We start from the raw sequence: 16,938 nt of genomic DNA, 5'->3' as shown, positions 1-16,938 counted from the left end.
CACCAGGACCACATTAACCCATAGACATGCCATGGATTCAAAAATAAGCCCTGGGCCCCTGCTTAATTTGCACAAGCTAAATGTGATATATGGACAATATTAACGCATTTGAACAAAAAAGGAGGCCTGTACAGCTGCTTCCTGCTAACACTGAAAAAAAGCAGAGCATCGCATTTTATACATATAGGAAATTACCATTTCACAGTGAGTAACGGATGATTCAGTTTACTTCTAACTACCAAGTATACTTCTTCACTTTGCACTAATTAGAGTTATTTCAAAGACGCTAGGCTGCTAAAAAAAATAATGGCAGAATCAACTGGAACAAATTGTTGTAGGGCTAATCTTTAGCATATGGCGCAATATTGAAAATAAATAAATATGACACTTCTGAAGAACCTTAAGCATACCTTTGACATTTTTATATATTTGTGTCACTTCTTGGCCAGACCGACAAAAGGTCATATCTTAGATGCAAAACGGTTCAAAGTCAATCTCCGGATTCCCAACCTCATCTCACAATACTCCAAAAAGAGCTTTGTGCGATGCCAGGAATGGATGCATGACCTTCTTAGTCTTCTAATCATCAAATGTCCTGGCAAATGCTGAGAGGGACTGAGGTCAGGCAAAGTCCATGACAGCAATACTTAAGATGCCAGCATATCCTCTGCATTGGTCGTTTCATCACATGGTCAATTTTATTTATGCTCACCATTCAGGCACTATATTTCTGAACAATAGGTGTCACTGCTCAGACAATACTGCTAAGCCAAAATCAGAAGCAAATATATCACCGAGTGCTTTTCCTACACAGTCTGATGTGTTCAGACTGTTGCTTCCTCTGTATATGTTGATCTCAGCTTCTCTACTGATGTTTTGTTTAAGTGGCAATAACTGACACGATCGACCTAGTTGTGGTGGTGCCGGCACAACCTGCCAGGTTACAACAACTGAGAGGTGCACAACCAGTCGAAGCGGTACGAAATAGTAGCGCCCACCAGAGAATGTGACGTCAAATTCGTTTCCCAAGCGGTGAGCATAGAGCCACCCTTACTCCTCTTTGGTCTTCGAGTAGTTCTCTGAATGTTTGAGATGTGAAGCGCTCATTTTCCTGTACTGTAATCACAGTCTGCATCAGTGCAGTCTTTACAGTGTTTCACTGGATATTTTAGAAACGCAGCCAAGGACTGCAAAATCGTGAGCCATCTGACTGCAGACCTCCTTCAAGCCTTTCCTTTTTAATTGCTGAGATTTCATTTAATCTGGTTTAAGATACTTGTTTAAAAGTGGTGGAACAGTTGTTGGGAGGTAATGAAACATCCTTTTTCAACCTGAAATCATTGGTAAATAAAACGAACCCCCTCCTCATCCAGCTGTTGCCCGTTTGAGATCTCCTTGAGGATTCTGCACAGTAACTGGATCCTACTCAGGGAAAAATTAGCAATCAAGACTTTCTGGGATACACAGTGATCAGCACTTTAGTGCCTTTCCTCCAAGGCACAACATGACTGACACATCAGATCGGAGAACCGATAAAGCACAGGCACTTGTCTGCTGATCCCTATGGCACATCTCGTTATTTAAATGCAAAAGTGTGTGTATCTAAATTAGATAATATTTAGATGCTTTGTGAAGGCAGGACACGAGGTACCCATGGGCAAAATATTTGACCTCTGTCTGGTATATGAGTAATGCAGAGAAGTGCTTTCATGCAGCCATAGTGGCTAATTTGATATGTCCACACCGCGTGGGTCAGAAGTGACATTTAGTGCACTTCACAGAGACAGACTGATGCCTGCCATCTTCTGTGCCGTTACAGATGGAAAATCGGACGGGTGGTAGCGGAGTCATGGTGATCTACTTCACGTTAATTGTCTGCAGCCTGGATATGGAATCCCACTAAACAAAAACAGCCCTTAAATCATTACATTTGGTTCATTTCACAACACAGAATTTGAAGTCACATAGATCATTCTTTTGGGAAAGGCATGCCAGACTTGGTAGACAACTCAATGAATCACTCTGCATGTGTGTTTTGCCATCCCAGAGTCTTGTTTGTGCTCCTCCCTGTTCCTCCAAGTATCGCCAGGCTGTTAAGTGGCAAAACACACAGTCCCAGTAACACACGCACATGGTCGGAGTAATATAGGCTGTCTCGTGGGATCTGACTGGAGTGCAGCAGACGCACAGACAGGCCCAGCCAGCCAGACATGGAAAAGTGAGAGAAGGATGATGGTGGAGCGCCAGAGGGAAAATACAGGCTTATCGTGTAGACAGCCCAGTGTTTCCAATCTGCAGGAAGTTTTATAAGTTGGCAGTAATGTGTAATTGCACCGCAGCTAGCCTAATTACGTGTCTTGACAATGCAGAGAAAGTGCATTATTTGAGGGTGAAGTGGTGGATATTAGGGAGGAGACAGGCTGAGAGGTGTACGGTTCTTAAATAGTTCCCTCACGCAAAATGTACAGTTCACTCTTGGTTTTTTTTTTAGATTTTTGTAAAGGAATGATTTTTAAGAGCCGAGATAAGTTTTTTGGGGTAGAAAATGTGCGCAATAACACCTTTTCAACCGTTTCTTGTCTAATTCATATCTCAGAATTTGTTGGTAGTTTCAGTGCATTTTATTCAGCTTATTTTTCCAGCATTTTTGAACCATCATAGCTTCCCAAATAAAAGACCCACCAACAAGAAAATTTCAGGTCTGAAAAACAATTTTAACTGAACTCAGATCAGTTTTACACCCACTCCAAATGGCACAATATAAAGCCAATCTAAAATATTTTTAGATGGGGTTTTTTTCTATAACCGACATCAACAACTTGGGAAATGTCATTGTTTAGCAAAGAGCAAAACTGAACCAGTTTAATGTCTGTGACATTGAGGAACAGATACAAGCACTGCTACCCTGTATGTTTTAACTGCTTTTACTGGAGAAAACTTCAAAAAGTGCATTTTGGGTTAACTTTCAAAACAGTGATCAAAACCATTTTTAGAATATGCAAGACCTCCATGTCAACGAGCACGCTCAAGGAGGTTGTACAATGATACTTGTACAAGTCTGCAATCAAGAGACATCTTCATGAATGGAAAAAAACTGAGGGTCTGCAACATTGGTGCAAACCACTGGTTACACTCAAGGCTGTGATTAACAGCAAAGGAACTAACAGTTTCAAAGGTCTGGAACCAGGTAAGTGCCTCATCTGAATATCTGAATACCTTTGGCATATCAGAAAAGTTCACAAGTTCAAAAGCATCTTCCATGAGGTACTGAAATGTCTGTGAATTCTGTAAACATAGAGCGTGCTCGTTAGCGTCTTTCAGTAAAGCTCAGAAACAGGCTTGGGACTCCCACCGACTGAGCCACCTGACTTTCTGTTCGATGAACAGACTTGAAATTGAAAAGATATGAAATTCTTTTCAAGTGTCATGGGACTGAAGGGATCAAAGGTTTGTAACAATCAGAAAAATTAACTCTTTTATTTTATGGCAGTTTCTTTTGTAGTTAATGAGTACAATGATGAAGAAGGATTATTCATTATTAATCTCTGGCTCTCTTCCACAGCATTTCTTTGTCCTGTATTCCTTCCCTCAAACCCAGCTAGTCGCAGCAGATGGCTGCCCCTCCCTGAGCCTGGTTCCTGTTAAAAGGGAGTTTTTCCTCCCCACTGTCGGCAAAGTGCTTGCTCATCTGATTGTTTTTCTCTGATTATTGTAGAGTCTTTACTACAACATAAAACACCTTGAGGCAACTGTTGCTTCTATGAGGGGGGTTGGTGTCGTATCATGGAAATGTGGTTTGATCTTGCTGTTTTGTGGGCTTGAGGAAATAGACAGGTTAAAGACTGAACTGTGCTATATGCTGAGCAAGTATACAGATCAGTAGATGTGTACATCTGCATGCTGGAAGAATGATGCATTTCCTAGCCTGGCCAGTACCAGGCACCCATTTCTACCCACCAACTTATAGTTCACCCTCCTAGCTTACTCCCCTTAGTCCCCAAACACTTATAGCATGCTGGTCCACTGAGATGGGATGAGATAACTCACATCTGGAGCCACAAGCAGTGTCTCCATTCACTTTCACCTGAGTCACCGAGCTGCCAAGAGGATAAATACCCCTTGCTTGACTCAGAAGCTGTAAAGCTAATACTACTTCACAAAGCCTGCTACACTGGGCCTCTTTCCTTATTCATTGCTCAGTAAGTGCACAGTGGCTCAGTTAACAAGATGCAGAAAGGGAACACTGAAACTGACCAAAACCACAGGATTGCAGAACGTCTGTAAAGTCTTTCCTATCAAAACTGAAATGGAATTCCAAAGTAGCTGAGGGGGATGATAACATGTTTGTTGAACCAAACTGTTTTCGCGTAGGTCGCTTTTCACAGATGGCGCATATGAAAAAAGTTGTGATTTAGGAGAAAGTTCTCCATTATAACTGACACATCCAAGCCTCCCAGAGGAGACATTAGCAGTGCGATTCGCTCTGTGGGGGCCAACAGGCGTGAGAAATGGATGAGCGACAGGGTTTGATGGAGAGTATATACACACACACACACATAAATGCAGTACACATGGTTGAGATTCCTCTGCAGGTTCCCTCCCTCTCTTCACATGTTGCTGGGGGATAAGGAACTCTCTTCCTCCAGCCTGAGGACTTACAGCGGCCACTTTTCACAAAACTTTTCCGATGACTAATTATAGTGTCAGGCTATCTGCACCCATTCCTGCACCCTACTGTTCCAGAAAACTCCCTGTCCTTTGCCTGTAGCGAGGAAAACGTTACTCTTCCTCTATACAGGAAACAAGTCAAAGACTCACGTCTTCCGTTTTTACTTTATTTTAATGGACGCCTCTGCGGGAGTGGAGCTGGAGCCGACAGCACGAGAAGCACTTCCCATAATGTTCCACAAGGCCCATTGCACTTAAAAAAACAATTTACCTGTGTGTTCCCCTTTGAGGGGATGTTATGTGGACAATGCATTACGTCTACATTGCGGAGTAGAAATTTTACAGAAATGGAACCGTGGACCTAAAAAAGACACATGAAGGTACAGAGCTGAAGAGGAGTGAGTGGGAGAGGTGTGTGTAATGAGTGTATCAAACCGAAACCACCCAAGCACAGTTGAGTATTAAGTCAATTTGGGGTGAGGGAAATGTGACACGGTGTTATTTTTGCTGAGCTCCAATGGGAGCGCCCAAAAGAGGTAAGAGGACTGAGCGAAGAAGTTGAGCCAAGAGGACTAAAAGTGTTTGTTGTTTTTCTTCATGTAGAGCTGAGTGGAATCTAACCTCTCTGTGCTGTTGTGTTCTCCGCAATGGTGGAGGTCCGCGGCAGAAAGTCACTCAAAAACGAAGTTAAAGGTTCAATCTGCGACTCTCCGCAGCCCGTCTCTACCCCAGTATTTTGTCTCTGGCACTGCACGCTGCGGGACGAAGGGTGTCATCTGTGTTAGACTTATAATTCAATTTGTCTGGATGACTGCTTAGCTGCAGAAGTTTGAGTACGTGTAAACAGTGTGATACAGGGCAGGGGCGTTCAAATCTAGATGCTGTACTGTGGATCGAACCCCAGCTGATTAGCCCTGCTTCCAATCAGCAGCGTGCTGACCTACTGTGCTCGCAGTGCTCGACACGTTTCACCGACTTCCAGCAACTCATTTATTAACATTATCAGCAATTGCCCGGTTCAGCGCAAGTCCATCGATGCAGACTGGAGGCAGCACGCAGGGTCAAACACAGTGCAACACAGCTGAATCATTCTTCCAGAGTTTACTCCAAGCCAAAAGACTCGGGCTGCTGAATACAGATGTAGCTGTAGTAAAACTCTGCTGCTCAAACTGCTCCAATCTCGAAATGAGCTGGTCAACGACAGCTTTTCAAAGGGACCAGCAGTATAATATAGCACCGTGTAGCTACAACACCGTGGACAACATCATGTACAAGCACTCCAGCTGCCAACCTCACTTTACCTCCTAACTTTAATCACTGTGATATATTAACCACAACCTGTCAGCACCAGAGGTCATTAAATCAGCAAATTAATGCAATAAGCAGTACATATGTCCAAGCTAACAAATGTCACATGACCAACTCTAATGTAAATGCTTTGAGGAGGTACAGTATTCTTATTAGTATGCAAATGTATGCATCTAGGTGCTTCAGTGCAAGTTTATGTGCTCCACGGGGGAACGTGGGGAGTGTTTCTCACTCTAACATGATAGAGAGAAGCATAATTACAGGTGATTTCAACCATCAGTTTTTGACTGTTTTGCCAGAAAAGAGCATATCTGAATGAGAGGGAGACACATTACTTTATCGGCAGTAGCAAGTTAGGTTAGCAAGCTCCTTCCTTTAAGATGGGTGCAATGCAGAGACACAAACATCTCCTAATTAGTGCTGTAGTGATGTACCACAGAAAAGATATATATGTTGTCAGATAAAATACCATTAAAAATACTCCAAAAAGAATCAACTCAATACTCAGTTGAGACATCTAGTTTGGTCTATTAGCAGAGTGGAGGCCTAGCGGACAGCTATCAGCTACAGCCGCCCATATTAGTATGCATGTCAATCAAAAAGAAAAAAGAAAAAAAAAACATACATAGCTCTGTGTAGTCAATATGCAGGGGGAAATATACTATAAAGGCCAGAACATTTCTTTTCATCAAGCTGTAGTAATTGCTGAAGTTGGGCCATTTATCGTGGGAGTCCATGGCGATCAACTCAAGTGACCAGTCTAGGAATTGCAGTTTTTCTCATTAATTAATTAATAGATTTTCAGCCCTGTGGATTACTGCTTGGATTACACATATCATGTGATAACCACAATACAAGAAAACTGTGAAACTTGTTTGAGGCTTGCTGCAGTCACTTCCCATTCATTTTAAGGCAGAGACATTCAACTGGTTAAGGTTTGGCATGATGACTGATTGGACAAAGCTGGTCTTTCAGGTGGTGGTGATAGTTGGCAAATACAACCATTTGGTACAGGATATCTTAACATTCAAAAACTGAGCCTTCAGGTTTTTCTTTAATAGTTGCAGAAAATTATGTCAGAAACTCCTAGCATCACTTGTGAATCACCTGAAGAAACCGTAAATAAAAATAAATAAACCGCCTTAACGGAAGTTATATCCAGTTCCCTGTGTAAGCTCTGAAGTCACACATACTTCTTTGTCTGGGATCTCAGCCAAACTCTGTGCTGTTTTCTTCTGCTTTTGGCCTTTTCCATACAAATTTCACTGCATCTAAACATTACAAGCTGTTTCCGTCTGTGAAAGCCTACAAATCGGTTCAAGCTGGTAGAAACAGTGTTCAATTTGTCAACTTTAGATATGTTTCAGGAAGTCTTGAGCCATGTACCAAACTTTTTAAAAAAAAAAAAAAAACACAGTGAGACCTCAGAGCTCAGTCTGATTAAAATTTCACACATGAAAATCACAAAGTCACCACTGCCCACACACTTCGAGTCACAGGGTGGAAAGATCCCTCATTAAGAAAAGACAATTTTTGTAATACTTTTGCCAACAAAACTGGACAACTAAATAATTGTCACTTTTTAGGCGTAGTCTAATAAAACCTCTGAACCACAAAGCCCCCACCCTCCAGCTTCTCTTCCACTCTGCAGTTGTTAAAGGCATGTCTGGACTAGCTACAGCCTGCCCACACATGCCTGGGATGGAGGGATGCTGCAGTAAGGCCATGTGTTCAGACTGACAGTAGTGCAGGAAAATACACAGCTCATTGTTTCATTTAAATGCATAAAAGTACAAAAAGATGAAAAGAGAGAGAAATCCTTTTGCTACAATTCAATGAAGCATCAGCTAGCAGAGTTTGCAAAGTTAGCCTGATCAACACTAGACACAAGCAGCTTGTCTTGGTGCATTACTTCCTAATATGAAGTGTATTTACTAGTTCTCCTGTTTACCTCACAGGCATTTTTCTGTTAACTCTGACTTTTTACAGAGAATCAGAGGACACGCGTGTGAAGACATAGTAATGACATTGTTATGTTACCCTTTTAACTGACTGAAAAGGATAGGACAGTTTTAGATGTGTGTCGTGCTGCATGATTAGCTGCAGAAATATCAAGGGTAGCAGTGTTTCTTATTTGTGACAACAGACAGAGTGTAGCAGAAACCAAGTCTGGTGTTGATTTTTCAGACTAAATATATTGAATTCTGAAAAGGAAAATGATCAATGGCAAATCAAACCAAAGACACCAGAGAAGTGTGCAGAAAGTCTCAGTTCCTCTAACAGCCACTTGAAGCTGAAGAGTCAACCCTCATAGACTCCCAGGTTAAAGTGTCCAACTTTACAGCAACTAAAAAATGTTTACAGGCTAGTACAAAAATATTTATTGTCATTTCCGGACAGTTTCCCCCTTCATAACAAGTGTGTGTGGGTGAATGAATAACAAACATACCAAACATAAATTGAAGTTTTCACAGTGCAATTAAATATGAATTCTATGCAATGATGGAAAATTAAGGTAATTTGTGCACAGGGCAATGTGAATGGGGAAAATGTGTATACAATAAAATGGTGCGCTGTCACAAAAGACCAAAAAAGGAAGATTAAAAAGAACAAATATGTATATGTTACTGTAACTTGATTCCAGCTGTTGGTATCCTGTTAACTGTTTGCAAGTAACAAAATGGTTCAAAACACTAAATGCATTCATGTAAGTAAGCTGATAAAAGCTTTGCTTTTATGGGAGTGTTATATTTTCCATTTTCCATGTGAGTCTTAGATATGGTCCGAGTCATTTAAAAATTTACCATGAGAAGATGCACATAAGGCTTGGTGCAGATGTTCACATACTTTCCAGTGTTCCTGCTCACACGGACCTGCATATATACTAACTACATTACAAAGGGTCCAACTCTGTGTGCGCCCCCTGCAGCAGAATTAGAACAGAAAGGTGTTGTCTACAGCTGCTGGTAGGGATGTCTACAAAGGAGTGTAATCCCAAGCTTAAACAGCACACACCCTCAGACACGACCTGCCTGTGGAGTTTAAACACCTGCCTGTTTTCAGTCTGTGTCCCCTCTGAATGTTAGAACAGCAGTTTGGACCCATAATGATACACTGCACATTAAAAAGCAACCTAACTGCTAACACTGGTCCAGGACACAGTGCAAACCTACTCAAAGTTTGCAGCAGTAATGCAGTACATTACCAGAGCTTTACTGGATAGTAAGATATGCACTACCTACCTTTGGCTCACCAGTGCAGTGAAGTGTATGCTGATTAGAGCACAAATCAAGCAGCGGCATTTAAGATTTCATGTTGCAGGGCAGATCTGGGGCTGCTTGGCAGGCTCTGTTTTTGCTCTTTGTATGTGCACAACCTATGATCTCAAGCCAGCAAACAACTATGTAACCAGCCACTTCCACCACCTCTTTCCTGCTCTGCAAACAGCTGATTATCAGCAGATGCACCTCAGGGACAACGGTGGGATTCAGGGACACAAGGTAGCTGTGGAGGATCCAGCCAAATTGTCAATAACATATAATGTGGGTAATTAAAGGTATTAGTTTCACACAAATGTAGTGGGCCCACCCAGCAGCTGGAACTGTGTCAGATGTGATGCACAGGGCCTGCTTTAGTGCCATCAGAAGAAGAATAGTGGGACATATACATCAGGGTACTTTGCCACATTCAATACGTTACAGCATTCCACTTTTACTTGCTCCTTTTGCCATCCAAGAAAACCCTTCAAACTCTGACTAGACTGCGCCATAAAATGTGAAGCGAGGAGGACCACCAACATAGTGAAACCCTTTAGAGGGCTGGGTCGCTGGTAGTTTTTTACCCCCAACCTCCCACAGTTAGTGGATATTGCAGAGTTTTACAGTCCGGCCACATTAACCTTGTTGATGTCTGAGGAAATGAGACAAAGTAAAGCACAACTATGGAAATATTGAACCCAGTGGTTTGGTGTAGAGGTCAACACTGAGGTAGATTTTGTGATACTGCTTCTTCCTGGACAGTATTGTAGCTATTTTTTTATGTCAGACACTGACACATGCTTGGATATCCGAAAAGTAATAATTAAATCAAAGAAGAAAAAAACACCACCAAAAACTTTAAGGTTCTTACAAACATCCGCTGGTGATGTGACATTCATGTTTTGTTTTTTTGTCTTGCTGGCTAAAACTAAAACATTAGATAGAGACCACCATTTGACCCTGAAGCAAATGACAAGATGTCTTCTGGTGTGACTTTTCCATGCTGCGTGTCCTCCTTTTAGACGTGTCATTCAGGGTCATTGTCTTTGGGGACTGTGAGTGGTTTCGGCCACCAAGTCTTCAGTAGTTCTACCCATACATCGCAATTCTTACGCCTTATCTGCAACCGGTACAAGTCCCATTCATTTTCTCATCTCCATTCATGGTGCAGTCCCATAGGAGGCCTATTATCCATAGAAGCGTGCACATTTTCCACATTCAGTGGAAAGCATGTTTGTGCTTCATTCTAGCTGTCCAGGATGCCATGGAGGGCTGCTGGGAACATGATTTTCTTTCAAACCTTCAGTTGTGGACAAACGCAGTGTGGACAAAGGATGTCCACACTGCGTTCACCCAGGTGCTTATTTTGTGGATGGTGTCACCATCACTGGAAATGATGAATCCAGGATATTTGAACTCTATCACTCTGTTCTTCATGGCTTGTTTATTGGTAGTTATTGCCCCATTGACTTAAAATGTTCACAACACTGTCTCTGAAGTTGTCAGTGACCACAACAACACCATTGTGATTTGATTGATCACCCCTGTAAAACAGCTTGAATTGGCTCGCTGACTTTCCTCACAGCAGCCTATAGTGATGAACTGTAAGTACCATCAGCTACGTAAAGAGCATTTTGTGCTCTTTCAGCTCATTGTTTCACTTCTTATCTTTCTACTAACAAGCCTCTGATAAATCCACTGTACCCTCACTATGCACCACTATGCAGCAGAGGGGCATGGCTAGTTGCTATATAGCTGGTAAACAAAGTGAAACACTGAGGTACAGTGGCGACACGAATCTGGAACTCGGTGCATATCTTGGGTGGTGAAATAACAGAACCACTACTTTTAAGTCAATATACATTTAACCAGGACCACTCTAGTCAATTGGAGACTAATATTTCCATCTACAGTAATTGTTTTCTTTTGATAGCATGGCTCTACTCAAGGATCTCCCTGCCCTGCAACAAGCATATATGAAAAGAATAAGGCTGTGAGAGCAACAGTAAGACCTGAATATATAACACAGTACACATCAGTAACATGAGTAATTGATTAAGTCAGATACAGAGCATTGAGTTGGGGTGAAGGTGGACTGCAAAGTGGCTTGCAGAAGCGAAGCAATTTTATAGAGGCTAAAGCAGTTGTACTAATGTTGTGTCAAAAAAGAAAAAAATCATTATTTTTAAAATTCAATAAAATTTATTTCAAGCAGTAAAAAACATAAATTAAAACAATCCAAAAGAAATTGTTACTGATAAGTCAGGAGATTGCTGCTTAGGACATCAGTGTTCCGGTACTCCTAGGTACTTTTTTCAGGGATCTTCCTAAACTCACACTAAAGCTGTTCCTTTCTCCCATGACTCTTCTTTCCCCTCCCCATCTTTATCTCACATCCAGATGTCAGTGCCATTTCTTGATTTCTAGGCAAACTGTGATGTCTGCTGCATCTCTGCTGCCCCTGGACAGTGTCTCTGGTGGGAGTCAAGCCCCATCCTGTCTCTGTGGGAACCCAGCAAGTGGCGATCCGCATTCCAGGAGATAACTTCATGGGAAAACCGATAGCAGGTCTTTGTGATACAACTCCAAAACAAGTCTGATAACATATTGTAAATACGAGACTTCAAGACAGCTTGATTCCATCAACATGCAGTTTTTTTTACACTGACAGCCTCTCTGAAGAGGTACAGTAACCCAGGCATCCATCATAATTACAGCGCAAGCTTTTAAGTTTACACCCACGTGCTGATTGTTTATAGAGCAACGGCATTCCATTTGTCATGTCGGTTTAATAGGCTAGCATGTAGGTCGGAGGAGGCAGCGTGTTGTTTTTTGGCTGATGCAGTAATCGCCTTTCTTGGAATACACTTCCAAACATTACTCATACGCAGACTGACTTCAGGAGTTCACGATAAGTGCCGAGGCCAAGTTGGCAACAATTTGGTAAGGAAAAAAAAGTATTTCCGTAAACAGCTTACCAGTCCCCAAAAAGCCAATGGGTGGGCGGGGGCTGGATCATCCGCAGCTCCACTAAATTATGAAATGAAGGGAGTTTGTTGTCCCAGAGGTGGAGAGGAAATTGCACTAATAAACTGCTCTGGGACAAACAGAGCCGAGTCATGCCTCAAATGCAGCATGCTGGAGTAAACAGTAAAGTGCATCTCAGGGTAGCAATCTGAGGTGCAGTGTTTGGTCTAGCTGTAGCGTGAGCTTGAGTGTGTGTCTGTCTAACAAGCAGTCAGGGAGTCTGTCATCTGAATGGGGCTCTGTCTCGCTTCTCTGGGGGTTGAATGAAAGTCAGATATAAGTGAAGGTAGAGGTTGGGGGTTAATCTCCTAGGGCCAGGTGGTCACTTTTACGGGTCAAGGCTCAGAGTCTCTCCAGGCCTCAGGGGTGGTGGTGGTGGTGAGGAAGGACTCAGAGGGATCAGGGTCAATGGTTTGCATGCTTGTGCAATGCTGCACTTTAATCTGGGCATTAAAAAAAAACAAACAAACAAGAGCTCAAGAGAGAAATCCTTTTTCAATGCATTTTGTGCACTACAGATTTTAGGCAGAATCCTCCCCAGTGCAGATAAGAGAAAAAAGCTTAAATGGCAGCAGACTATACCTCCAAATGAAACCTGCCATCAGAGAGTTACATGTAGGAAACTAAATGCAGAGAGTGACATGGAAGGATATCATTAAGATGTGATTACACAGAGAAGGTATGGCAACCCCACACCGCCCCTGCAAACACACAGCAACCCCAGCCTCCACACACACACACACACACAGCCTCCACCATTGGTCTGAATCTACACATTGCTCACACATGCTTCTGGTTCCTGGCAGCCCGCCACTCGCTTCTCTCTCTTTCCCTAGCACAGGAAGCCCAGCAGGCAGGCCAGAGGAGAAGCCTGGCGAGTGCCTGCCGAGGCAGTCAGAGAGCACGGATCAGCAGAGCCAGTCTGGACAAAACCAGGGAAGTAACCCTGGCCTCCAAAAAACAACAATGTTTCGCACTGCATCCAGTCACAGAAGCTTCTGGGCCAGACTGTGAACAGTTGCCACATAACAAGATGAATTGTAGGGTCCAGTGAGGCGGAGTGCACGAAGACAAAAGTTCAGATTTGGGGAATGTTAGTTTTAGAAGTGGATGGAAATATTTGAGTGTTTAAGAGTCCCTTAATCCCAAACCCCATGGTTCCACTAAATCCAGTTACTTCTCCTCTGTCTGCTTGACCCATGCAATCTATCAATTTGTTCATTCAGTAACATACAAATGAAGCCTTCAGTTTTAAACCTGAGCAAACTAACAATTCTTCTTTTAAGGCAGAATAGGCTTACAAGGATTTGCAATTCAGACCAAGTCAGGTTTACTTATGGTATCTGAGCATTAAACTGTTGAAGGAAAGTAAGAAAAATACAATAACAAACAAGTTGGGACACATCTTAAATATAAATAAAACAGAATGCAATGATAAAAAAAAGTTCACAACAACAATTGTTTCAAGGCACTTCACACTGTAAAGTGAGGAGTCCTAACAGAGTCCGAGAACCCCTCAGATATGATCCCCTATCAATGAGCACGGCCTTTTAATGGGAAGAAACCTCTGGCAGAAACAGACTCAGGGAGGGGCGGCCATCTGCCTCAACGCATTTAGGGGTGAGAGGAAAGAGAAGCAAAAGGGGAAACCATAGGAATACAGGACAGGACACACACTGTGGGAGAGAGAAGACAAAATTTAATGATGTGTGGCAGTGGTGTATAAACACATGGGGAGTGAAAAGATGTGAGTGCAGAAGAAATACTAATAGTGCATCATAGGAAGTCTGTCAGCAGGCTGAGCCTACAGCAGCAAAAGTAAGGAATGCCTCGGGGCCACCTGATTGAGCTTCAACTGAAAGCTTTATCAAAAAAAGCAAAAAGAAAAGCCCGAGCCTAATCGTCTCTCTCTGCTTTTAGGAGCCTAATCTTAAAAGTAGACAGGGTATCAGTCCCAAATCCAAACTGGGAGCTGGTTCCACAGCAGAGGCCTCTGCCTCCCATTCTACTTTTAGAAACTCTAAGGACCACAAAAAACCCACAGCCTGAAAGCAAAGTGCTCTATTAGAGTAATATGCTGCAAGATATTTAAAATACTGTATGATGAGGATGATTATTTAGGAATTTGTATGTGAGAAGAAGGATTTTAAATTGAATTCTTCATTTAAGAGGAGGCCAAACGTAAGGTAAATATGACCTTGTTTCCTAGTTCCTTTCAGTACAATTGATGGCATCAATTCAATTTCCAGCTGCAGCATGTTCTAAAAGTGTCACAACCTGCCAAAGACCAAACAATAGTAAAAAAAAATAATAAAAAAATTAAAAACTAGCACATCAACTTAGTGAAACATTCAGCATCTTAAAATCCAGATGTTTCCCTCAGGAGTTGGTCACAATCAAGACAGATTCAATAGACTATGAAAAATAAAGGATGAGCACTGAATTTATCAGAAAATATAACGCAATACTATTGCATAAGATGTGTGTGACAGAACATTAGGCATTCAGGAGTAGACACAGGGTCCTACAACTAGAATAAGATGAGGAGTGGAGGGAAGTCGAAAGTACGCACACTGCAGCCACTAAATGACAATCCTACATAACATGCATTTTTAATGCTAGGAGCAGATCACATTAAAAACTTATGCTCAAGATGAAGCTTTATAAAGTCTTAAAAAATGTACGTCAGCAAGGTGCCCCACTCCGCCCCCTTCCCATCCAATAAAGCTATTTCAGTCTAAAAGTAGGCCATAGTTGATATAGCTTGACTTGCTTGACTTGCTTTTAATGCAGTCTTAAACTAATGTTAAACTAATCTTACACTAATGTACATAGTTTTCAGGCATCTGTATTAACTGATGGTCCCACTTTGGAACCAGCTCAACCCTGTAATCAATTGGAATTGACTCTTACAGCAGTACTGCATTTTGTATGTATGCATGTAGATGTTGAAACCAACACCACTGACATTGCATTTTATTTACTAGCAAACGCCTGCCCATAGCATGAGTGATAGGAAACACAGAAATATACTTACATATGCCATGATCATTATAGTATGTGAGTAAACTCAATTGGGTTCTCTTAAAATGTAAATTGGGCCATCCACTGCTTAAATCACTGTGGCTCTTTTGAACTATTATAATTCGTTATTCCCAAGTTGTTCCAAAAGTTCCTTTAAAAGACTTCAATTAGTCCAAAATGCCACAGTGAGAGTACTGTTAGGGACTAGAAAGAGAGAGCAGATTTCTCCCACATTAGTTTTGCTAGAATGGGAGACAGAACCTTCAGCTTTTAGGCCCCCTTACGTGGAACCAGCTCACACAGTTTGGTTTTGAGAGAGAAGACACAGTCTCTACTTTTAAGACTAGGCTTAAAACTTTTCTGTTTGATAAAACTTATAGTTAGAACCATCCCTTAGTTATGCTCCAATAGGCCTCCTGGGGGCTTCCAAAGGTGCAATGACGGTTTCTTCTTTTCCACAGTGTGTCTTTTATCCTGTCTTTGTCCCTTTACCACCAACTGGTTGTGGTAAATGACTGTCCCTTCCCTGAGCCTGGTTCAGTAGGAGTTTTCTTCCTGTTAAAAGGGATTTTTTTTCCTTCCTACTGTCACCAAATGGTTGCTCCTGATTGTTGGGGGTTTTCTCTGTAATGTTGTAAGGTCTTCCAACTGCAATTTACCGTAGTTTGAAAACCCTACTATAACTGTTGCCTCAGGTGCCTTGAACTGAAAGTTGTTTCTATTTGGCACTAAATTAAACTGACTGAAACTGACAGGGATAATATACCGAACGGGTGCAGTTCAGTGCAAATGAGCTATTAGCATTGTTTGGATGTTCTTGTTCTACCTATAAAATTTAAGTACACAATTAAACTTTCTCCTCATCAAGAACAGAAAAAGAGCAGGTTTCACACCCACTACCATCACACAAACATCCCCCATCCACTTCTCCTCCAGTGACGTCTAAAGCGGTTATTGATATTGACTGTTGAAGAGGGAGATGGCAGTGTCACCTCTATGTTTCTGAGTTCAGGGAGAGGACACAGACTCTCAATGAGCTGCTAGCTGACCCAGACAACCCGCTGTACCGCTGCTCACCTCTTCTTCCTGCAAACAGTATATCAGAAGTCTATTTCTTGACTCATCAAGTTTGTAACTATTTTCCCATTTCCCTTCCTTTCTCACTAACTCTCTCACAGTTTTTTCTTTTCTTTTTGTAGATATCCTCAATTGACAGAAAAGAGATGGCCAGTTCTTCCTCTGTTTTCCTCCTACTCCAGCGCACACCCTTTGCTTTCATTTGAAGCACAGGGTGGAGAGCAGGAGTTGGCTAGACTTTATGGGTGGGTTTCATGTAACTGAAACTGGTGCAAAGGGCTCAGAGTTGCACTCGTTTCAGTTCTGCTAATAGCTCATTGCAGCGTAGTCATGCATTTTCCCTGATACAGATGACAGAAAAATATGACTGACTTCCAAAGTTTTGCTGGACCCTGAGGATCCCATTCCTGTTTGTAATATATATATATAAAAGCCAGACAAGTGTTTTTTATAGATCTGAAATATTTTAGAGCTTTTCCAAGATTATAACCTGGACAAATGGAAACTAGACCAAGGCCTCAGCATAGCCTCTACTTCATATGATACTGATTTGCACAGAGTGAATGCTCTTTTTAGC

Source organism: Simochromis diagramma, unplaced genomic scaffold (genome assembly GCF_900408965.1).
Source record: "Simochromis diagramma unplaced genomic scaffold, fSimDia1.1 OVJJ01000717.1, whole genome shotgun sequence".
NCBI lineage: Eukaryota > Metazoa > Chordata > Actinopteri > Cichliformes > Cichlidae > Simochromis > Simochromis diagramma.
Note: the sequence above shows the minus strand (reverse complement) of the source record.